Here is a 25,448-nt window from a genome sequence, read left to right as displayed (position 1 = left end):
TGCACAGGTGGCTCGTATTACATTTCTGCAGTGTCAGGCGGGGTCTATCAATCTCTGGATAGAGGAAGGCCTTTCACGCAGTAAAGAGACGCGCTGGGCCTGGTCACCATGGGAGAACCACACTATGCCCGCCAGCCTGGTGCCCAGCAGGCAAACCAGGTGAGCTGTGTGATTCCAACCTGACGCCACCCAGAGGGGGTGTGGGAGGGAGAGACAGGGGAAGAGGGGTGGAAGGAAGGAGGGAAGGAAGGAGAGGGGGAGAGAGGAAGGGAGGAGAAGAGAGAGGAGAGAGAGGGAGTGAGGAAAAGAGAAAGGAGGAGGGAGAGAGAGACAGAGGAAGAGACAGAGGCAGGGAGGGAGAGGGAAGGCGAGGCTGGACAGAACTCCTCCGGTCACCAGCACGAGTTTCCCAAACATTCTGTTTCCTTCCTCTAGTTCTGATGGGCCTAGCGCAGTGTGCCATTGGCAGGGGCCAAGGAACACAGGTGTATGTCACTTTATCTTAACATAATTCTCTAGGGGGTAAATTAAAATGGGAGAGGAAAAGGCAGAGATGAGGGGAGCCACCGGCACCCTGTCCAGGGGATCTGAGCTGCACGTCTGTCCAGGGCTGAGCCCCACGGGACCCGGGAAGGGCCTGCTCTTTTGAGATGAGACACTCATCCCATTAGGTGGTAACAAGACCAACATGGACTTCCCTCCATGTGGCATGTCAGCAAAACGTGAAGAAATGAAGACTTGGATTTGAGGTGTCTGTGGCAGAGGACGTTGGCGTGACTGTGGAAGGCCAGTGCCTGCGTGGCACGTGTGGTCCTGCCTCGCACTTCTGATGCTAGGTGAGCAATGAGGGATTTATTTACATATGAGCACAGGTGGCTTAATCACTCCCAGAACATCTTAATTCAAAAAGAAAATGGCGGGGGGGAGGGAGAGCATTAGGAGATACACCTAATGCTAGATGACGAGTTAGTGGGTGCAGCGCACCAGCATGGCACATGTATACATAGGTAACTAACCTGCACATTGTGCACATGTACCCTAAAACTTAAAGTATAATAATAATAAATAAAATAAAAATAAAAAAAATAAAAGGCAGTTTCTGCCTAAACCAATAAACAAACTTAATACAAGAGATGCCAATTAGGTTAAAGTTATAAAGGTTCTAAAAGGTTAAAGTTAGAAAGGCTCATCCAATATAAGTCATTTAAAAACAGCAAATAAGTAAAGAATTACAAAACCAGGACATAAAAGTTGGTAAAAATTAGTGTCAAAAGAGTTAGAATAAAAGTTGATTAAGCATGATATAAAGTTTCAATAATAAAAACTACCAATATTCAATTTAAATGGAACCATAAAAATGGATATTAGAAATGTGAAATTTTCTATTACGATAGGATCTTTCATGTTATCGAGAACTGAATCAAGCACAACTAAAAATCAGTTTTTACTCTCAAAAAAAAAAAAAAAAAAGAAAATGGCAGCTAAGTATAGGACTCACACCTATAATCCCAGCACTTTGGGAGGCCAAGGTGGGAGGATTACTTGAGCCTAGAAGTTCCCTGCTAGACTGGGAAACATAGTGAGACCTCATCTCTACAAAAAATTTGAAAATTAGCCAGTAAGTATTCTGCAAATAGATTCCTTTAAAATTAAAAATATAAAGATAAAAAAGCCTGCTGGATGTGGTGGTACACACCTGTAGTCTCAGCTACTTGGGAGGCTGAGGCAGGAGGCTGTCTTGAGCTCAGGGTTTTGAGGCTGCAGTGAGCCACAATTGCACCAAGGCACTACAGCCCGAGCAACATAGCAAGACCCTGTCTCAAAAAAGAGAGAAAAAACGGTTAATGTTGTGGACAGGTAGGCAAGGGCACAGGTGATCCTCGGAGGGTACTGCCCTTTGAGACATAGTGGCGGCCGCACAGGTAGGCAAGGGCACAGGTGATCCTCGGAGGGTACTGCCCTTTGAGACATAGTGGCGGCCGCACAGGTAGGCAAGGGCACAGGTGATCCTCGGAGGGTACTGCCCTTTGAGACATAGTGGCGGCCGCACAGGTAGGTAAGGGCACAGATGATCCTCGGAGGGTACTGCCCTTTGAGACATAGTGGTGGCCGCACCAGGTAGGCAAGGGCACAGGTGATTCTCGGAGGGTACTGCCCTTTGAGACATAGTGGCGGCCGCACAGGTAGGCAAGGGCACAGGTGATCCTTGGAGGGTACTGCCCTTTGGAACATAGTGGCAGCCGCAGCTGCACACCCATGCAAGGCTGTGGCACAGGCTGTGTGCATTTCTAATAACGACATAACAGAAATAAACCCCAGTCTCTTGCCCTTTGAATACAGCTCTTTTTGGTTAGAGGGAACTATTTCCACTCTTTCTATAATTCCATCTTCCTAATAATGCTTCTTATGTTAATCAATTTGACTTAAAATTACAGTGGCTTGTGAGCCTGGAGTGGGCACAGTTCTGCTCCAGGCTTTACCTGCTCTCCCTGGCAGTTACATGTTGACACGGAAGGATCTGCTATGTTCTCAAGCAAACCATTTCTTAGTTTGCAGTTATAACTGCCCTACTCACTGCATGTTGTCTTTGGTGGTTCTATAATCAAAGAGCAGAGAATTTTTCCTCCCCTCGCTGCACAAGGTGAAAAATGTTAGTTATTTTCAGAGACCCAGCTGCTACAAGCATTAAAAATTACTTAAAACATAAATGTATGGCATTGTGATCACAATGGATTGTGTTGTTGTAAATGAATTACCCTGTAAATTGCTGTTTAAAATTAAAATATAGCTTATGAGGAATGGCAGGAAAGTAATACAGAAGGAAGTATGGTTTCATATAATTGTCTCCAAAAGCCTGTCCCTGACAGAAGTGACGGCAAAGGAAGCGCCAGAAGCAGCTACTCCCGCCTGGCAAAGTTAAAGTCTGCTGGCCCCCGCGACATGCTTCTTTCCTTGTATCTCCCCGAAGACCTCCCCGCCTCCCACAGGTCCTGAGGCTGTATTGAGGGTCTGCACTGTGCTTGCTCCAAGGTGGCTAGCAGGTGCATAAAGATGAGTGAGCACTGCCCTCCCTCAGACAGCATGGGGCTCATGGGGAGCCAGGCACCGTGCAGACAGGCAGGAGGAAGGGGCCGTGGTGAAGATGCCTGGGGGTCTTATTTGGGCAGCCGAGGTGGAAGCGATAATATGCCAGTACACACGAAAGAGATGATTGGTTGATTTAACTTGACTGATTGATCTATGCCAGCAGATTGTTGAAACTCACAGGAATTTAGAAGCTTGGCATTGGGAGGAGCCTCTGGGAGGTGAAATGCCCCCGCCAGCTTTCTCAAGCACTCACGGGAGACGGTAGTCTGTTCTCTACTTGGATGCTTCCAGAGGTGGAAAATTTGCCACTTTGTGACACATCCACTGCCTGTGGGGGCAAATTCAAGCCTTCTCCCAACCCAACAACCCGAAGGTCATGTATTCGATTTGGATATGTTAACTTGGAAATCCCTGGTGACTCCCAAGAGAAGGCTCACAGCAAGTGGAGGAGGCAGGGGCTGACGGAAGCTACTGGGCATGCTCAGAATGGCCTTGGCACATGGGGACCAGGGGAATCACAGGAACAAGTTTGACTCTCATGGAGGGCTTTTATAAAATGGGGGTTTGATTAAAAAGGCAATGCAGCATGTTTGGAGGGTTGTGAGCAATGGAGTAAACTAATGCTGGAAGTATTTAAGAAGATTAATTTATCAAAAGGAGGATGAACTGGAGAGAGAGAGACAGTGGCCTCCCAGGCACTCCCACAGATCCTGACTCTCATGTTCAATAGAGACCTGGAGGTAATCTTTTCCACCATTGGATAAGCGAAGGGCTCCACACAAGATTCCTACCAAGAGCCTGCACAGATGCTCCAGCTGCAGTGGCCTCCCCCTGATCTGAGCATCACTTGCTGGCCACCTGGGCATTCTCCAGCCCAAACACCCCAGCGTCTTGTCCTCCTTTGACAGCATCTCCTGGTCCTTCCGTATCCTGCCACATCCTGCTCCTGCTGCTTCATCACACATCGGTCCAGAAGTTTAGATGTAATCATAGAAAAAAATTTCATTAATTTATTTCCACATTCCTCTGATATCTATATGGCAGCTCATCAATGTCAGGTGTTACATGAGGCACCAAGGGTGCTGAGGAAAACAAGCAGTTCTTGCTCAAAAGAAGTCTCAGCTGAATGGAGGGAGATGGACAAAGTGGAAACATCCACAGGAAAAAGACCATATCAGTCATGGTCCAAGTCTGTACAGGGGTGCTGGGTCTGCAGTTGAAAGACCTGTCCAGGGTGAGAGGTATTGTTCCCACAGCCTAATAGCAAAAGGACCCTTCGATGTAGTCATGAACAATGCGTAGGCTTGACCCAGAAGACAAGGACATCAAAGTCTTTCCAGCAAGGCAGGCTGAGCTTCTGAACTGAGAGACTAGACATGCAGGACAGAAGGAGTAAAGTGCCCAGAAGAAAGGAGGAACCACTCCTAAATACATGGTGGCAATTCTTGCTCTGAACGTGAAAGAAAGAAAGGAGAGTAGATGCAGAAATGAAAAACAATGTTGGTCTGTCTACCACATTTGGGGGGATGAAGGGAGTTCCCATTTTTACCCTAAATGTTCTCTGAATTTTTTTTTTACCCTAAGGGATAGAAGTAGTAAAGTAGAGAATTCAGGAAGAACACAGGATGAAATAACTGTCTCTCATTATTTTTTATTCACATGTGATGCAAGTGAGACGCATTGTTGAGTTTAACATGATAAAGACTCTGGGATAGATTGTGCTAGGAAGAAAAAACATATTTCGAATAGCACTGGTAAGTTGAAGAGTATAGCAATGGTGATATTTTTAGAGGGTGAGAAAACCACTTCAAAGAAGGTAATTTTGGCCTTCGTCTCATTGTTTACATTTGTCTGAATTGTTTTCTTCTTTAATATGAAACTGAAAACTTCTTGAAAGATAGTTTTTCTGGGTATATGAATAAAGGTTGACATTACTTAGTGTCCGCACTGCAAAGATGTAATTCCATTGACTCCTGGTTTCCATATTGAGGATGGAGAAGTCAGCTGTCAGTCTAACTGCAGTAGTTCTTTAATTTCTTTAACCAAATGACTTTATTCTGTTAATCCATTATCAATCTTTAATGAGTTCTTTATCTTTTCTCCAGATACTTTTCAGATCTTCTATTTATCCTTAAATTTCACTATATTGCATTTAGGTGCAGACTCCTTTTTATGTATCTTGCTTGAATTTGTGTTTCTGAATCTAGGCATCCATGTTTTTTATAAATTTTAGATAATTCTCAGCTATTAACTCTCTACAGAGTTACTTCGTTCTCTGAACTAGTTCCTTTGTGAACTCCAATAACATATTAGAACTTCTAACCCCATCTGTAATATCTTTCAAACTCTATATGACATTTTTGAAATGTCTGACTTTATGTTGTGTTCTGAGTAATTTTTCAGCATTATCTTCTAGTCCACTTATTCTCTCTTTATCTGTGTCATCTCTTCTATTTAACTCATTTATCAAGTTGTGTTTTGTTTTTTTTTTTTTTTTGTAGATGGAGTCTTGCTCTGTCACCCAGGCTGTAGTGCAGTGGCACAATCTTGGCTCACTGCAACCTCTGCCTCCTAGGTTCATGTAATTCTCCTGCCTTGGCCTCCTGAGTAGCTGAGATTATAGGCACCTGCCACCATGCCCAGCTAACTTTTGTATTTTTAGTAGAGATGGGGCTTCACCATGTTTCTCAGGCTGGTCTCAAACTCCTGACCTCAAATGATCAGCCAACCTTGGCCTTCTAAAGTGCTGAGATTACAGACATGAGCCACCATGCCCAGCCTATCAAAGTTTTCTTTCTACTGTTATATTTTTACATTTACAGAAGCATTTGTAATTATTCTGTTTGCAACATATATGGTTGTTTTCAGATTTTTGCCTATAAAATAAATTTTTTATTATACTCTTTCATATTGTAGCACCTTCCCTAAGGTATAATTGATGTACGATAAATTGCAAATATTTAAGTGTATTATTTGACACATTTTGGCAGATATATACAACCATGAAACCATTATTACAATCAGGAAAATGAGCATATCCTCTGTTTGTTTATGCATTCACTTAATGATGAACATTTGGTTGGTTTACAATTTGGGGATACTATAAATAAAGTTCCTATAAACATTTAAGTGGAAAAGTCTTAGTGAGAAAACATAGGCTTTCGTTTCTCTTGAGTAAATGCCTAGGAGGGGAAGGCTGGAATACATGTTAGGAGTGTGGTCAACTTTTTTTTTCTTTCTTTTTTTTCATTTTTCTTTCTTTTTTTTTTTTTTTGAGACAGAGTCTTCCTCTGTTGCCCAGGCTGGAATACAATGGTGCTATCTCAGCTTACTGCAACCTCCACCTCCTGGGCTCAAGCAATTCTCCTGCCTCAGCCTCCCATGTAGCTGGGACTACAGACACCTGCCACCACACCTGGCTAATTTTTGTATTTTTAGTAGAGATGAGGTTTTACTATATTGGCCAGGCTGGTCTCGAACTCTTGACCTCAGGTGATCCACCCTCTTCAGCCTCCCAAAGTGCTGGGATTACAGGCATGAGCCACCGTGCCTGGCCATCAACTTTTAAATAAACTGCCACACTGTTTTCTATAGTGGCTTCACTGGTGAATCCTACCAAACATTTAGGGAAGAAATTATACTATTTCTGTTAGAAATGCAAAATGTTTGTTCTTCAGTGCTGCAAGGAAAAATTAGCATTTAGACAAAAAGTTTTTTTAGTGAGGTAACTTTTATTTTTTGCAGTAAGAGTGCCCTTTGCAGATGGAATAATGGCAAGGGTACATATAGAATAAGGAGACATTAGAATATTTATTCCTACTTGAGGTCTTTATTGCTGTGTCCTGTCTCTGTTGGCTGGAGCTAGACCTCATAATTTAAACTAAAACTGGATTGGCTAATAATTAAATACTTTTTAAAAGTAGGTATAAATGTTATAACATTTCTAAATAAGGAAGGGGCATAGGCTGTGAGCTGGGACATGCCTATGAGCACGTCCAACACAAATATCTTGGTTAAGGTACAAGGACATAGAATGTACTATGTGCCTATGTGCATGTCTAACAGCTACATAGGATAGGGCTTAACAAAGAGTTATTAGTACAAAGCAAGGAGGCTTGAAAGAAGTTAGTTTTAAAAAGAAACTATTATTTCTCACACTTATGATTTATTCTTAAATTTTGAGGGGGAAAGTGTTTACTTTCTACAATTTCTACACAAACTCTTTTATAAAATTGAAGACAGAATTTCTTTCCCAATTCATTTTTAAAGTCAGTATTACCCCAATACCAAAACCACACAGTCTTAAAAGTACAGAAAAAAATAAAAATAAAAAACTCTCATTAATATGGATGTACAACTTCTGAACAAAATTCTAGCAAATTCTATCCAGTTGTGTACAACAAGGATAATACATCATGACTAGGTTCATGCCCATATTACAACACTGACTTAACATTAAAACCCCAGCAAGGGGCCAGGCACAGTGGCTCACTTTGGGAAACCGAGGCAGGTGGATCACCTGAAGTCATGAGTTCGAGACCAGTCTGTCCAACATGGTGAAACCCTGTCTCTACTAAAATTACAAAAATTAGCGGGGCGTGATGGTGGGCACCTGTAATCCCAGCTACTAGGGAGACTGAGACAGGAGAATCACTTGAACCCAGGAGGCAGAGGTTGCAGTGAGCCAAGACTATGCCATTGCACTCCAGCCTGGGTGACAACAGTAAAATATTGTCTCAAAAAAAAAATTAACCAGGCATGGTGGCAGGCACCTGTAGTCCCAGCTACTCAGGAGGCTGAGGCAGGAGAATCGCTTGAACCCAGAGGCTGTAGTGAGCCGAGATCACACCACTGCACTCCAGCCTGGGCAACAGAGTGAGACCCTGTCAAAAAAAAAAAAAACCAGCAATGTAATTAACCATATTAATAAAACAACTTCAACAAGTGAATTTTGCAGAATGATTCAATTCAGTCTATAACAGGATGCCAAATATTGAGAATCGTACTTTGCTGGGTGATGGATATTTTTGTACTTCTGTATATATATATATTTTTTATTGTACTTTAAGTTTTAGGGTACATGTGCACATTGTGCAGGTTAGTTACATATGTATACATGTGCCATGCTGGTGCGCTGCACCCACTAACTCGTCATCTAGCATTAGGTGTATCTCCCAATGCTATCCCTCCCGCCTCCCCCCACCCCACAACAGTCCCCAGAGTGTGATGTTCCCTTTCCTGTGTCCATGTGTTCTCATTGTTCAATTCCCACCTATGAGTGAGAATATGCGGCGTTTGGTTTTTTGTTCTTGCGATAGTTTACTGAGAATGATGACTTCCAATTTCATCCATGTCCCTACAAAGGACATGAACTCGTCATTTTTTATGGCTGCGTAGTATTCCATGGTGTATATGTGCCACATTTTCTTAATCCAGTCTATCATTGTTGGACATTCGGGTTGGTTCCAAGTCTTTGCTATTGTGAATAATGCCGCAATAAACATACGTGTGCATGTGTCTTTATAGCAGCATGATTTATAGTCCTTTGGGTATATACCCAGTAATGGGATGGCTGGGTCAAATGGTATTTCTAGTTCTAGATCCCTGAGGAATCGCCACACTGACTTCCACAATGGTTGAACTAGTTTACAGTCCCACCAACAGTATAAAAGTGTTCCTATTTCTCCACATCCTCTCCAGCACCTGTTGTTTCCCGACTTTTTAATGATTGCCATTCTAACTGGTGTGAGATGGTATCTCATTGTGGTTTTGATTTGCATTTCTCTGATGGCCAGTGACAATGAGCATTTTTTCATGTGTTTTTTGGCTGCATAAATGTCTGCTTTTGAGAAGTGTCTGTTCATGTCCTTCGCCCACTTTTTGATGGGGTTGTTTGTTTTTTTCTTGTAAATTTGTTTGAGTTCATTGTAGATTCTGGATATTAGCCCTTTGTCAGATGAGTAGGTTGCGAAAATTTTCTCCCATTTTGTAGGTTGCCTGTTCACTCTGATGGTAGTTTCTTTTGCTGTGCAGAAGCTCTTTAGTTTAATTAGACCCCATTTGTCAATTTTGTCTTTTGTTGCCATTGCTTTTGGTGTTTTAGACATGAAGTCCTTGCCCATGCCTATGTCCTGAATGGTAATGCCTAGGTTTTCTTCTAGGGTTTTTATGGTTTTAGGTCTAACGTTTAAGTCTTTAATCCATCTTGAATTGATTTTTGTATAAGGTGTAAGGAAGGGATCCAGTTTCAGCTTTCTACATATGGCTAGCCAGTTTTCCCAGCACCACTTATTAAATAGGGAATCCTTTCCCCATTGCTTGTTTTTCTCAGGTTTGTCAAAGATCAGACAGTTGTAGATATGCAGCGTTATTTCTGAGGGCTCTGTTCTGTTCCATTGATCTATATCTCTGTTTTGGTACCAGTACCATGCTGTTTTGGTTACTGTAGCCTTGTAGTATAGTTTGAAGTCAGGTAGTGTGATGCCTCCAGCTTTGTTCTTTTGGCTTAGGATTGACTTGGCGATGCGGGCTCTTTTTTGGTTCCATATGAACTTTAAAGTAGTTTTTTCCAATTCTGTGAAGAAAGGCATTGGTAGCTTGATGGGGATGGCATTGAATCTGTAAATTACCTTGGGCAGTATGGCCATTTTCAAGATATTGATTCTTCCTACCCATGAGCATGGAATGTTCTTCCATTTGTTTGTATCCTCTTTTATTTCGTTGAGCAGTGGTTTGTAGTTCTCCTTGAAGAGGTCCTTCACATCCCTTGTAAGTTGGATTCCTAGGTATTTTATTCTCTTTGAAGCAATTGTGAATGGGAGTTCACTCATGATTTGGCTCTCTGTTTGTCTGTTGTTGGTGTATAAGAATGCTTGTGATTTTTGTACATTGATTTTGTATCCTGAGACTTTGCTGAAGTTGCTTATCAGCTTAAGGAGATTTTGGGCTGAGACAATGGGCTTTTCTAGATATACAATCATGTCATCTGCAAACAGGGAAAATTTGACTTCCTCTTTTCCTAATTGAATACCCTTTATTTCCTTCTCCTGCCTAATTGCCCTGGCCAGAACTTCCAACACTATGTTGAATAGGAGTGGTGAGAGAGGGCATCCCTGTCTTGTGCCAGTTTTCAAAGGGAATGCTTCCAGTTTTTGCCCATTCAGTATGATATTGGCTGTGGGTTTGTCATAGATAGCTCTTATTATTTTGAAATACGTCCCATCAATACCTAATTTATTAAGAGTTTTTAGCATGAAGGGTTACTGAATTTTGTCAAAGGCTTTTTCTGCATCTATTGAGATAATCATGTGGTTTTTGTCTTTGGCTCTGTTTATATGCTGGATTACATTTATTGATTTGCATATATTGAACCAGCCTTGCATCCCAGGGATGAAGCCCACTTGATCATGGTGGATAAGCTTTTTGATGTGCTGCTGGATTCGTTTTGCCAGTATTTTATTGAGGATTTTTGCATCAATGTTCATCAAGTATATTGGTCTAAAATTCTCTTTTTTTGTTGTGTCTCTGCCTGGCTTTGGTATCAGAATGATGCTGGCCTCATAAAATGAGTTAGGGAAGATTCCCTCTTTTTCTATTGATTGGAATAGTTTCAGAAGGAATGGTACCAGTTCCTCCTTGTACCTCTGGTAGAATTCAGCTGTGAATCCATCTGGTCCTGGACTCTTTTTGGTTGGTAAGCTATTGATTATTGCCACAATTTCAGATCCTGTTATTGGTCTATTCAGAGATTCAATTTCTTCCTGGTTTAGTCTTGGGAGAGTGTATGTGTCGAGGAATTTATCCATTTCTTCTAGATTTTCTAGTTTATTTGCGTAGAGGTGTTTGTAGTATTCTCTGATGGTAGTTTGTATTTCTGTGGGATCGGTGGTGATATCCCCCTTATCATTTTTTATTGCGTCTATTTGATTCTTCTCTCTTTTTTTCTTTATTAGTCTTGCTAGCGGTCTATCAATTTTGTTGATCCTCTCAAAAAACCAGCTCCTGGATTCATTAATTTTTTGAAGGGTTTTTTATGTCTCTATTTCCTTCAGTTCTGCTCTGATTTTAGTTATTTCTTGCCTTCTGCTAGCTTTCGAATGTGTTTGCTCTTGCTTTTCTAGTTCTTTTAATTGTGATGTTAGGGTGTCAATTTTGGATCTTTCCTGCTTTCTCTTGTGGGCATTTAGTGCTATAAATTTCCCTCTACACACTGCTTTGAATGCGTCCCAGAGATTCTGGTATGTTGTGTCTTTGTTCTCATTGGTTTCAAAGAACATCTTTATTTCTGCCTTCATTTCGTTATGTACCCAGTAGTCATTCAGGAGCAGATTGTTCAGTTTCCATGTAGTTGAGCGGTTTTGAGTGAGATTCTTAATCCTGAGTTCTAGTTTGATTGCACTGTGGTCTGAGAGATAGTTTGTTATAATTTCTGTTCTTTTACATTTGCTGAGGAGAGCTTTACTTCCAAGTATGTGGTCAATTTTGGAATAGGTGTGGTGCGGTGCTGAAAAAAATGTATATTCTGTTGATTTGGGGTGGAGAGTTCTGTAGATGTCTATTAGGTCTGCTTGGTGCAGAGCTGAGTTCAATTCCTGGGTATCCTTGTTGACTTTCTGTCTCGTTGATCTGTCTAATGTTGACAGTGGGGTGTTAAAGTCTCCTATTATTAATGTGTGGGAGTCTAAGTCTCTTTGTAGGTTACTCAGGACTTGCTTTATGAATCTTGGTGCTCCTGTATTGGGTGCATATATATTTAGGATAGTTAGCTCTTCTTGTTGAATTGATCCCTTTACCATTATGTAATGGCCTAGTCTCTTTTGATCTTTGTTGGTTTAAAGTCTGTTTTATCAGAGACTAGGATTGCAACCCCTGCCTTTTTTTGTTCTCCATTTGCTTAGTAGATCTTCATCCTTTTATTTTGAGCCTATGTGTGTCTCTGCACGTGAGATGGGTTTCCTGAATACAGCACACCAATGGGTCTTGACTCTTTATCCAATTTGCCAGTCTGTGTCTTTTAATTGGAGCGTTTAGTCCATTTACATTTAAAGTTAATATTGTTATGTGTGAATTTGATCCTGTCATTATGATGTTAGCTGGTTATTTTGCTTGTTAGTTGATGCAGTTTCTTCCTAGTCTCGATGGTCTTTACATTTTGGCATGATTTTGCAGTGGCTGGTACCGGTTGTTCCTTTCCATGTTTAGCGCTTCCTTCAGGAGCTCTTTTAGGGCAGGCCTGGTGGTGACAAAATCTCTCAGCATTTGCTTGTCTGTAAAGTATTTTATTTCTCCTTCACTTATGAAGCTTAGTTTGGCTGGATATGAAATTCTGGGTTGAAAATTCTTTTCTTTAAGAATGTTGAATATTGGCCCCCACTCTCTTCTGGCTTGTAGAGTTTCTGCCGAGAGATCCGCTGTTAGTCTGATGGGCTTCCCTTTGTGGGTAACCCGACCTTTCTCTCTGGCTGCCCTTAACATTTTTTCCCTCATTTCAGCTTTGGTGAATCCGACAATTATGTGTCTTGGAGTTGCTCTTCTCGAGGAGTATCTTTGTGGCGTTCTCTGTATTTCCTGAATCTGAACGTTGGCCTGCCTTGCTAGATTGGGGAAGTTCTCCTGGATAATATCCTGCAGAGTGTTTTCCAACTTGGTTCCATTCTCTCCATCACTTTCAGGTACACCAATCAGACGTAGATTTGGTCTTTTCACATAGTCCCATATTTCTTGGAGGCTTTGCTCATTTCTTTTTATTCTTTTTTCTCTAAACTTCCCTTCTCGCTTCATTTCATTCATTTCGTCTTCCATTGCTGATAACCCTTTCTTCCAGTTGATCGCATCGGCTCCTGAGGCTTCTGCATTCTTCACATAGTTCTCGAGCCTTGGTTTTCAGCTCCATCAGCTCCTTTAAGCACTTCTCTGTATTGGTTACTCTAGTTATACATTCTTCTAAATTTTTTTCAAAGTTTTCAACTTCTTTGCCTTTGGTTTGAATGCCCTCCCGTAGCTCAGGGTAATTTGATCGTCTGAAGCCTTCTTCTCTCAGCTCGTCAAAGTCATTCTCCATCCAGCTTTGTTCCGTTGCTGGTGAGGAACTGCGTTCCTTTGGAGGAGGAGAGGCGCTCTGCTTTTTAGAGTTTCCAGTTTTTCTGTTCTGTTTTTTCCCCATCTTTGTGGTTTTATCTACTTTTGGTCTTTGATGATGATGTACAGATGGGTTTTTGGTGTGGATGTCCTTTCTGTTTGTTAGTTTTCCTTCTAACAGAGAGGACCCTCAGCTGCAGGTCTGTTGGAATACCCTGCCGTGTGAGGTGTCAGTGTGCCCCTGCTGGGGGGTGCCTCCCAGTTAGGCTGCTCGGGGGTCAGGGGTCAGGGACCCACTTGAGGAGGCAGTCTGCCCGTTCTCAGATCTCCAGCTGCGTGCTGGGAGAACCACTGCTCTCTTCAAAGCTGTCAGACAGGGACACTTAAGTCTGCAGAGGTTACTGCTGTCTTTTTGTGTGTCTGTGCCCTGCCCCCAGAGGTGGAGCATACAGAGCCAGGCAGGCTTCCTTGAGCTGTGGTGGGCTCCACCCAGTTGGAGCTTCCCGGCTGCTTTGTTTACCTAAGCAAGCCTGGGCAATGGCGGGCGCCCCTCCCCCAGCCTCGCTGCCGCCTTGCAGTTTGATCTGAGACTGCTGTGCTAGCAATCAGCGAGACTCCGTGGGCGTGGGACCCTCCGAGCCAGGTGTGGGATATAGTCTCGTGGTGCGCCGTTTTTTAAGCCGGTCTGAAAAGCGCAGTATTCTGGTGGGAGTGACCCGATTTTCCAGGTGCGTCCGTCACCCCTTTCTTTGACTCGGAAAGGGAACTCGCTGACCCCTTGCGCTTCCCCAGTGAGGCAATGCCTCGCCCTGCTTCGGCTCGCGCACGGTGCGCGCACCCGCTGACCTGCGCCCACTGTCTGGCACTCCCTAGTGAGATGCCCCCGGTACCTCAGATGGAAATGCAGAAATCACCCGTCTTCTTTGTCGCTCACGCTGGGAGCTGTAGACCGGAGCTGTTCCTATTGGGCCATCTTGGCTCCTCGGATTCTATACATATTCTTGAGGGTTGTCCAAGGACAACGTTGAGTTTCTTTGAAACAAGATTGATCCTTTTGGATCTTGCTTTTAAGCTTTATTAGGCAGAACCTGAGAGGTGAGCAATTAAGGATGAATTATTCTCCAGTACCGAGGCAACACTCTCCTGTGTGCTCTACCCAATGCGTATTCAACTTTGCCTGGCAGGAGAGGCAGCCGGCCCAGTGTAAGTGCTGGGCATTGACCTCTACTCCTTCCTGGAGCCTCCTTCCCGTTTCGTGAGTCTTTCTCTCGTGCACTGAGCAGCACTCTGGGCTGCTCCACCCAGACCTGCTGTGGATCCCAGGAGCTTGCGCCCCACGTCTGTCTCTTTTCTGCAGGACTCTGTAGGGCAAACGTCACTTTCTCTCACCTCCACAGACTCTCGGCTCTGTCTCCTGCGTTCAGCCAGGCTGTGGGCCGTGCCTGGGCTCCTCTGCCTGTGTCATGGCTCAGAGACTCTCTTCAGGCAGGAAGCTGGAGAGCATCAGGGCTCAGCTCACTTGCATGTCATCTGTCATGGGTCACTGCCCTTTGCTACCCTATGTGCAGTGTCCTGAGAGCCATTAACAGCGGAGAGACAATTGTGGCCAGATGGGACACCGTGGGATGCCAGTGTGTATGTGGTACCACTGTGGGTGCATAGGTGTGTGTTTTTGCTCTGAGTGTGTGCAGTGTGTGTGTGTGTGTTATGTGTATGTTATATGTTGTGGAATGTCCAGGTGTGTGGCCTACGGTGTGGGAGGGCAACACTGCAGGGGTACTTTCTGTTCATGGGAGTGGCCAGGTCTGTGCTGCTCCTGAGAGTGGAGAATGTCCAGGCAGCAGGAAGTGCCTTCCCTCCTCCTCCCCTGCGGGTCCTGCCAGTGCTTAGCAGGGAGGAGATGGGGCTGTGACTGCCCGGTCACTTGTCTGGCTTTGGGTCGAGGCAGTTCTGAGCACAGTGCACTGGGCTGCCCCCACTGCCCAGTGCCCTGCTCAGCTCAAGTCCTTGTGCCCCTCCCTGTCTAGACAAAGCTGCCCCTGGGTGGGCTCCAAGTGGGGGCAGGGGCCGCCTGACAGTGGGGGACAGCAGTGGTTCCACTTGACTCAGCCTGTCTCTGCCTCTTCCTGATGAAAAGCAGCCACTCTGATATCCCACTCAAGTGTGGCTGCCATCTTCCAAGGAGAGCGGGACAAGCAATTGGGTTGGGACAGCAGCAGGGGGCTGGCAAAGGGGGCTCTTTTGCTGAGTTTGAATTTCATGCCTGAAGTGCTCAGCAGAAACCACCCTCGTCCCTGTTTCATCAATCACATATGCTGCACCTCAGCATTCCAGGTGGTTAAGACCTGAGTGGAAAGTCCAGCCAGGCATTAACAAATTCATCTTCTCTGTGCGACTGCAAATTTTGGTTGTCCTTTTCTGATTGAGAGCTGGGAGATTAACCTGATTCTTCATTCCCACGAAGCTCCACAGAGAGACGCGCCATGCACATAAACACGACACACATAGCGAGTACCCAGTGCACAGACACACACAACACACACAACAGTGACCAATCACATAGATATGGGCACACAACACAGGCATGTAACACACACAGACATGCCACCTGCACACAAGGCACACACACCACATAACACACATGGGCATTCCACAACACAACACATAACATACACATAACACACACACCGCACACACTCAGAGCAAAAACACACACCTGTGCACACACAGTTGTACCATGTACACATTGGCATCCCACACGTGCACACTCACACACACACACACTTCTCGATCATGTATGCACAAAACATGGAAGGATGACAATAAAATGTGCAAACTTTGCATCTGGGAAACCCAGCTACAAGCATTAGCCCTCAAAATACCTTTGTTTTCCAAAATTATATGCCACCGTTTCTTTTACTACAAACATTTCTTCCTGGTAAAGAGGAGAAAATAACTTCAGAAGATACTAGGCGCTCTGGGCTGAGCTGACCAGCCCCAAGATGGGAGCAGGGGTGTCCAGGAAGGCAACAGGCCCCTGGGCCCCTGTGTGCAGACTGCACATCACCTGTACCCCTGGGGAGTGGCAGCTGGCCACATGTGTGGAGAGGCCAGGCTCAGCCCCGCCGCCCCACGGCACCCAGAAAGCCAGGTTGCAGAGGCTGGCTCCCAGGAGCATGGCCCTCCCTGGGCCCTCGGAGTTAGCACACCGTCTCCAGAAACACCAGCCCCCTGTCCTGTAGCAGAGCGGTCTCTTGCGGGTCTCAGGCCTTCCAGCCTGGCTGTCCACCTTTGCAGCCAGCTCCCCTCCCTTGCCCTCTGCTAGGATGACCTCCCACATTGCAAGTGGACCACGTGGGAGCCCTCGGCCATTTGAGAGGTGGTGCTCAGTAAGAGGGCACGTCTTCACATCACTCTGAAAACTCATCGCATGGGAAATAAGGCCACATGTCTTCTCTCGCTGCCTGGTACAACACACGGCTTCACCAGTTTCAAACAATGTGTCCTGTGCTCTGAGCTTCACCTCAAGACCAACTGCACGGTGAGAAAAAGGAAGAGCCACTTGCTACGACACCATGGACAGAGGAGAGGATGTGCAGCTGCCTCCTCAGTCCTTAGCCAGCGAACCTGCAGAAAAGCAGCACCTTCAGTCCAGGTGGGAGCTGGCGCAGGCAGTCAGGGTGGGGGGGAGGCACTGCCTGGACCTCTGAGCTCACACAGCCCCTCCCTCTGCAGAAAAGGTCTCCTGTGGCTTCATCTCTCACGGATGCTGAAGTACAGAGGGCTGTGCCCCAGGCCTCTCAGAGCACGTGGCTAACCCCAGTTGGGGCTGTCTCCCTCTTGCACACGTGGGCCCATTGAGGGCCAGTGCCCTGTGGCTCTCTCTGGGGTCCCTTGTTCCACAAGGCACGGTGGCAGAAACCAGTGTCCAAGACCTGCATTCCATAACTCCCCAGAGGGTCTTCCACGGCCTAGTGCTCAACTCTGCACTTACGAAATTATTAAAGTGAAGCAATGTGTGATTTTGCAAACCCACAGTTTCGAGGAGAGATTGATCTCTGTAGACAATTTCTTGGCGGTATCGGGGAGAGATCGTCAGCATCAGAGAAACAGTCCGTCGCCATCGAAAGGGATTCCCGCTCCTTCTCCACATCATGAGTTCTGCTAACAATGACTAAGCAATGGCAATTTGTAGTCAGCATTACAGGCTAAGATTATGAACAGGGTTAGCCTGTATTCCACACTGCAAGACTGCAAAGGGGAATGACTGTGCGTCGTTTAAATCGATCGGGAATACGTAAAACACCTACTGAAACTGTTCATGGGACAAGGCAGGTATAAATAAATTGAATATGTAACCCAAATCATCAATTAAACGTACTGACCATTGATAAATGTCACTTCCTGGGAGACACTAGATAGATCAAGAGAAAAGAAATCTTTCTTATTGGCCACCGAATCAACACGAAGCAAGTGAGGCCGCACGATGCCATTCACCACTCAGTAAATACGTGTCCGGGGAAGGCGCCCGCGGAGGAAGCCCCCGACCCGTGGCTGATCTGGTTCTCTGGAGAGCTTACCTGTTTAGTGACCGGCCTTTGCTCCGGCCAGCGGATGAGGGGCTCTTACTGAGACTCACTTCACATTTGCAGATGTTGGGGGTGGTGTTTGGGATTTCTTGCTGTGCAGGTGTCTTCAACACAACTCCTTGTGTGGAACTTAATATGGTTTTTTTGTTTTTTGAGATGGAGTCTCACTCTGTCGCCCAGGCTGGAGTGCAGTGGTGCAATCTTGGCTCACTGCAAGCTCCGCCTCCCGGGTTCACACCATTCTCCTGCCTCAGCCTCCCGAGTAGCTGGGACTACAGGCGCCTGCCACCACGCCCAGCTAATTTTTTGTATTTTTTAGTAGAGACGGGGTTTCACCATGTTAGCCAGGATGGTGGAACTTATGTGTTAAAGAAACACTCACTACCCACCACCTACCCTAAAAAAATAGAAAATCGCCAGGTACTTAGGCGTTCCCGCACGCCACTTTCTCCCACTGGAGATAATGACTCTGAGCCTCCCAGAGGTTCTGCAGCATAACTGGGTTGTCTCAGCTTCTCTCACCCAGACCTAGAATTTCACTTTCTTGGTTCTGCTAAGTAAGTCTCCACTTCTCCTGCTTCCTAGCTTCTAAGGTCCTGTTCTGTTGATATTGACTCTCTTGTCCTCTCTGTTACAGCAGGTCTGCCTTTTCGTAAAAACTCTCTTTCCTGCAGTTTGGTGTTTCGGGGGGAATGAGATGGGACCCATCTGTGCAATCTGCACCTGACACCTGAAGCCCAGCGTAACTTCCCAAGGTGACAGCTTCAGGATTCATCAAAGCTGGAGCTGAGAAACCAGGAAGCCGGTTTACTCTGAAGAATTCTGAAGCCATGCAAAGTGTTTGTGAAAAGTGCAGAACAATTCCAGTGACTTCTATAGCATCAACACAATCATTGCTGCAATATTAAAATTTCAAGTCTTTGAGCAACTAAACCCACAGGAGAAATATGAAATGTACACGTTGATCCAACAGCTGATTTGTAACTAAAGTCACTCTTGTAAGTTTAGGCAGGAAAGGAACTCTTTCTTTATGTCCACATTGGGACCAGTCGAACACAGAAGCACCATCTTCAGATGTCGCAGTGCACGGCTGGACTGTCCCTGCCTTCCCAGTGCGGGGCCTTGAGAGGCATCCCAGTGGGTTCTGTGGGCCCCAACACACCAGGCAGAAGCCACCTCTCCTGGGCAGGGCCATCTATCCTGCCCCACACAAAGGAACTGACTCAGATCTGCAACAGAGGGGACACAGGGCATGTTCTGGAAAGGTGCCCAGTGTGACCCCAGCTGGGGTCTGGAACTTACGGGGTCCAAAAAGAGTCACCACCCAGGGAGCAGTGAGTACACGGGGGACGGGTGGGGGGATTCTGGGCACTCGCTGTGCATTCATTTAACTCATCACCGGCAGCTTGGAAACAAAGGAGGGAGGGCGGCCTTGCTGGGCCTGGGGAAGAGCTTCTGGGACACCATGCTGGCCAGAGAAACATGGCAGTGACACACGGAGAACTGTGAAGAAGGGCCCTCCTTCCCTGGCCCCACTTCTTCACGAAGCCCCCAGCCAGGTGCAAATCAGCCCAGAGAAGGCACCTGTGCCAGCAAGGCCTTGTCCCCTGCACCTGGTCAGCTCTGCGCAGTGGAGATTGGCGGCAAGCATTGCGCCTTCAAGCATTGCACCTTCAAGCATTGCACCTTCACGGGGCTGGGGCCGGATCGGCCCACAATCCCAGGATCTAGATGGAGGGTGGGCACCTGCTGGGAAGAGAATGGAGAAGGCAGTGGGGCTCCCCCGGCCTCCCGCGGCACTCAGGGCCAAGGAATGGCTCTTTTCCAGCCAGGGCATGGGTAGAGGCCACCTGCGTTCACCTCAGAGTAAGCGAGGTTAGAAGGGGGCTTCTTCCCATGACAGCTGAGCGAACGGGGGACCCCAGACATGCGAACACTCTGTTCCCTTCACATCCCAGGCACACCCCACACAAACTGGGCAAGTCTATTTTATAACAATAAATATGATTGTTTCTTCTTCGTGTCCACATTGATGTCCATTGGCCACAGCTCAGGCTCACTTATTTTGTATGGGAAGCAACAAGGATTCATTTTCTAAAGACTCAGCTCAGCTCAGCTGAGGGGGAAGCTCAGGTGCTCATCATTCAAGTCCATATGGCTTTTGCAGCCACCGCATCAGGCAATGCCATGGGCCCCCATGTAGATCTGCAGTCCCCACTAAGGAGGCAACGACGCAGTGCCCTGACCATGGGGAGCTCATTCGGCCACAGCACTGGGGCTTCGGGGCTGCTCTAAGGAGGCCTAGAGCACGCCGCCCCCGCCTGTCCAGACCCAGGCCTTGCAGGTACGCACAGTGCCAGCGTGCCGAGCCCCCGCACTCACAAGGCCAGTGCTCACGGCTGCACACCAAGTCCTTGCCGGCTGGCATTGCTGTTTCTGAACACACTGTCAGGAAGGCTCCCTAGGCAGTGTAGCCAGCTGCCTGGCTTGAAGCGACGGCCCGATGGGGAGAGCTTGGGCCACCTGCACCCTGTGCTTCCTGGCTGGGTGTCCAGGAGGATCATGGTGCTGGGCTGAGTCCTGCCACACACAGGCAGAGCTGGTGTCCTTCGAGTTGTGAGGAACCCGAGTCACCGCCAGGAGGGTTGTGGAAGACGTTGGGAAGACCTGGGAGGGCTGCACCTTTGTGAACACATGGAGCCCTGGGGATGGGCTGAGCTGGGCTCTGCAGACCCTGAGGGCCTGTGCACATGGGCAGGGCCCTGACAAAAGGGAGGTGGTGCAGCCTGGCTTCTGGAGGCTGAGGCAGCCATCGGGATTAGAGAGCACAGCAGTCACAGACGGTGACAGGACAGAGCAGGAGAGAAAGTGGGGCCAGGGACAAGGCTTCACAGGGAAGCCAGAGGCAGCCTCAGTTCCGTGAGTGCCCGTGGGAAATGAGACTTTCTGGTTGAATTAATAGCACTTTAGGAAGGTCATTTAGCCATCCTGAAGTCATTTTGAGGAGGGAGTGATTATGAACCTGGACACTCTAGGGCACTTCCATGGTTAGCCTTGTAGGGAGTGCACAGATGTTACTGGAGTATGAGCCTTGGCTGCTGCAGAGCTCCCTGAACACCAGAGCTCTTCTTCCTTGATTGAGGCTGAGTCTCCAATCGTGAAAATCGAATGTGTGTGCTAAGTCTCTCTCATATTCTCTTTGGAAGTAGAGTGGAAGAGTTTGTGCAAAGAAAAACGTTGCCAAACACAATAATTGTGTGGATTTGCAATAGAAATGTTCCTTTTTGCCCCAGGTTGTGGGCCCATCTGCTCTATATCTGCTTGCCTCTGTCAGTTTAGAGTCCTGGAGGTCTATACAATAGTGGTTCGTGTCATCGTGGGCTCTGCTGCCTTCCGATCATCACAGCAGGCTCCCAGCCCAGTCGCTGGATGGGGGAGGGTGGGGACATGATTGATAATTGAGATCCCAGAGGAGGCTTGGTTTCTAGAGCAAGCCCTCAAGTCCCCGTGGAGAACCCAGGAGCGGACCCATTGCAGTGCGCACGATGGATCTGAAAAGGGCCTGGGTGGGGGATCCCTTGGGCCAGAAACACTTCTGGTTTCCCTGGAACAAAGGCCTTGCTGCTGGGCTCACAGACTATCAGTCAGAGAGTGGGAGGCGTTGGAAAGACCCGGCGCGTGAGAAACCAACAGCTGCGGAAAAGGGGATCCCTGCTCCCACCCCCACACGGAGAGGTGAGTCAGGGAATCACGGCCGCACTCAGCACAATCGACAATGACTCAGCCGCTCTGTCAGCTCAGGGGCTGTGTCTTTCTGACCTCCCGAGCTCCTGGCGTCTGTGCGCGCCTGGAGGACTGCTCTTCCGCTGCCGTGTGGCCTTGAGCTTTATAAATGATCCGCTCTCCAAAGGCTTTGACAGACCATTAGGATCGAAGAAATCGGACATCACTTCACCCTGTTGTCCAGTCCTGGGCACGCGTGTAACTTTCAATGACGCATCGGCACAATGGGTTCGAGCTCCCCATCGGGCTCCAGCCTTGAGTTCAGAGCTCAATGCTAGCGTGGCTTGACCAGAAAGCTCTCAGCGTGGCAGCCAGGCCCCTAAGCAGCCACACCCTTCCATTCTGAGTGAGTGTGAGCCGTGCCCGGGAGGCGCTGAGGGGCTGTGGGCTGGTTTAGGTGCGTCAGGACTCACCCGGCCCCAGACGGCCCGGTCACAGACCCCATGGCAGATACGAATAGCAGCGGACGATTTTCATTGCTCAGGTCCATTTCGGATGAATGAGAACGTCGCCTTCTGGTCTTCATCCACAAAGAGGCTCCCTTTGCATATTCATTTAATGTTAAATTGATGGATTAAATTATACCAAGTTCAAAATCAATCCTGCATATATTCATTAGAAAGGACGAAATCCCCCAGTGGGGACAGAGCACAGAAAATGCATTTAGAGACACTGATAAGTCCAGGCCCATTATATGTCATTTTAAACAAAGAGCAGAAAAAAAGCCCTTTGGAGACGCTCTATCAGCTATTAAACAGAGATGCCGCGTGCTCTGGGAGATTGATGGCTGGTGTCTCCATCCTCCACACAGCTCTCCCTGGGCTGACGATAACAAGGGGACACTTCTCGTGTCTCTGTCGCAGTTCACAGGCAAACAGACGCCACAGCACTGGTCCTTCCTTTTGTCTCTCCCGGGGTGCAGTCAGTTCACAAGTGCCAAAGTGCCAGGCACAGAACTCCTGCCACGTGCCAGCACAGCAGGCCGACTCTGCAGTGTTGGAGACCACCTCTCCATCTCCTGAACCGGAGGCGAGTCCCCAGAGCCCAGGAGGGGCACACAGGGCCACGTCGGGAGAAGAGAGTGACCCCAGCCACCATTGCACTCTGGGTTTTCGTGGGACGCATTAGTTCTTGGTTATCAGCTCTGGTGGGGAAAATACTCCAGACAGGCCCTCCTGTGGTTTTTATTTCTCTTCAACCTTGTGGATTTTTCCACTGCCCCGCTTTAGCACTGCTCCCCTCCCCCCATCTTCCCAGGCTTCCTCCTACCCACGCTGATGGTAGCCAGAGGGAGCAGAAGATGCAGCCACGCTTAGGGCGATGAGCAGGCCTTGGAGAGGGCAGGGCCAGCGGCCCTGGAGCATTTTCCATTTCTCCCCCGTCCCAGCTTTCATCCCATAAATGTTCAGTTCTCTCTACAAACACAAAGCTTTTACTTTTTACTTAGTCTACTAGTTGGCCCGAGTAACATTTATGAAGGAAACCCCAATATTTTATATAACTTTTTTTTTTTTGAGATGGAGTCTCGCTCTCTCGCCCAGGCTGAAGTGCAGTGGTGCGATCTTGGCTCACTGCAACCTCCGCCTCTCAGGTTCAAGCGGTTCTCCTGCCTCAGCCTCCTGAGTAGCTGGGATTACAGGCACACACCGCCACGCCTGGCTAATTTTTAGCGTATTTTAAAAAAATCAGTGGGGCTTTCACTTCCGAGTAAGATGAAGTAAATATCAGCAGAGTGTACTTCACTGTAAAATCTAGGGGAAAAAATGGAATAAATTACAAAAACCATAGTTTTAAAGACTTTAGAGAACAATAAAAGCAATGAGAACCACGTGAACCAAAATTTCAGTGCTGGGCCAGGAAGATAAAGTGGAATTTCCTGTTATCTCACAGTACTCAAGAGAGAAAGCCCTAAAGTGAGGGGCCTGCAGCAAGGGTGGCAGCTCTTCTCACCAAGATGTTCACCAGATTGTAGAATGGCATGGATGGCTCCCAGCTAAATCCCCAGAAGGATCTAGTCTCTACTAAAAATAAAAAAGTTAGCCTGGTGTGGTGGCAGGCACCTGTAATCCAAGCTATTCGGGAGGCTGAGGCAGGAAAATCGCTTGAATCCAGCAGGAGGAGCTTGCAGTGAACTGAGATTGCACCACTGCACTCCAGCCTGGGTGACAGAGTGAGACTCTATCTCAAAAAATAATAATAATAATAATTCATCAGATGGGTTCACCAATAAACTGACTATAGTTGAAAATGGAATTAATTAATTGAAAATGGAATTTGAAAGACAAATCAATAAACAATACACTAACTGAAACCCAGAAAGAACAGGAAATGAAGAAAATGTAACAGAGTGTGAAGGACATGGGGAAAATATTTTCAACAATCCCATCCTGCAAGGAGAAAGGAACATAATGGAACTGTATTTGAAGAGAGAATGGCTAATATTTTCAAACCCTTAAAGACATTATCTCACAGTTTCAAGAAATTCAGTAAACACAAATAGAATAAAGACAAGGGGAAAAAAGCTTAAGATTGGCAAAAGAATGATTCCATGGTACTTTCAAAGGAGAAAGAAAACTGGACACATGAGTGACTTTCCACAGAAATTATGGAAGTCGTGGGGCAATGGAATGCTACCTGTGAACAGTGAAAGGAAAGGGAAGAAACCACCAGCCTAAAATTCCACCTGCAGCAAGATAGTCTGTAGGGCAGAGGCCCTCAACCCCTGGGCCATGGACCAACCCTGGTGCATGACCTGTTAAGAACTGGGCAGCACAGCAGGAGGTGAGCTGGGGCGAGTGAGCAAAGCCTCACCTGTGTTTACGGCCACTCCCCATCACTCACATTACCACCTGAGCTCCACCTCCTGTCAGATCAGCGGCAACATTAGATTCTTATAGGAGCACGAACCCTATTGTGAACTGTGCATGTGAGGGATCTGGGTGGCACACTCACCGTGAGAATCTACTGCCTGATGATCTGAGGCTACTGCTGGGGAGCTGCTGCAAATGAAGATTAACATTAGCAGAGAGGTCTGACTGCACAGAGACCCTAATAAATCAATTGGTTGCAGACTCATAGCAAAACCCTATTAGTGATTGGCAGGTGACAATTAAGCTGCATCTGGTGGCAGGCTTTAAGTTGGAATCCTACACTTATTTTAGTCCATGTGAGGCCCACCCATTATTTTATTTACCACTTCTGTTCATGCCTCTTTCCCGCACTGCACGCTTGTCTCAGTCACAGTTTTGGTAAGCCCACGAGCTAACCCTAGCCAAAACGAGTAAAAAAGAAACATCACAGGAGGGCTTTGAAAAGGGGGAAAGTCCCAATGGTTAGGCAGCAGAAGACTCTATGACTGCCAATGAGAAGCAAGCTGCATTTAATAGAAAATACCACGAATCCCACTTAAATTGCAGGTTCATTCCAACAGGTGATTCACATTTTCCAAGCCCACTTGGTGTAATATGGGATGATTATCCAATGAAGCCATGAAACCTTCAAAACTGCTTCGCCATATGAAGACCAAGCACCCTGCGTTAAAAGACCAGCCTTTGGAGTTTTTCAAAAGGAAAAAAAAAAGTGTGACCACGAAGAACAGAAGCAATGATTGAAGGCCACCACTTCAAATGTGTCTGCACTGAGCGCATCATTCTTACTGGCTAACTGCATTGCTAAAGCTAAGAAGCCCTTTACTGTTGGTGAACAGCTGATCTTGCCTGCTGCTAAGGACATTTGTCGTGAACTTTTAGGAGAGGCTGCAGCTCAAAAGGTGGCACGTGTTCCTCTTTTGGCTAGCACCGTACCTAGAGGAATTGAGGAAATTCCAGAGGATATTGAGGCACAATTGTCAGAGACGATTAATGAGTCACCGTGGTACACAAGCCAGGCTGATGAGTCTACTGATGTTGACAG

The 25,448-nt window shown here is 46.7% G+C and overlaps 1 long non-coding RNA gene across 1 annotated transcript; it reads left to right on the top strand.

The window, feature by feature from the left end:
* On the top strand, nucleotides 1-23,015 carry LOC104006319 (uncharacterized). The gene is made up of 3 exons (XR_010157120.1): nucleotides 1-159; nucleotides 672-836; nucleotides 18,391-23,015. It is a non-coding gene; the product is annotated as an uncharacterized LOC104006319 (long non-coding RNA).
* Nucleotides 23,016-25,448: the final 2,433 nt, after the last annotated feature.

Source organism: Pan troglodytes, chromosome 4 (assembly GCF_028858775.2).
Source record: "Pan troglodytes isolate AG18354 chromosome 4, NHGRI_mPanTro3-v2.0_pri, whole genome shotgun sequence".
In the NCBI taxonomy this organism is placed as follows: Eukaryota; Metazoa; Chordata; class Mammalia; order Primates; family Hominidae; genus Pan; species Pan troglodytes.
The sequence above is the reverse complement of the archived record's forward strand: the minus strand, read 5'-3'. Positions and strand labels throughout refer to the sequence as shown.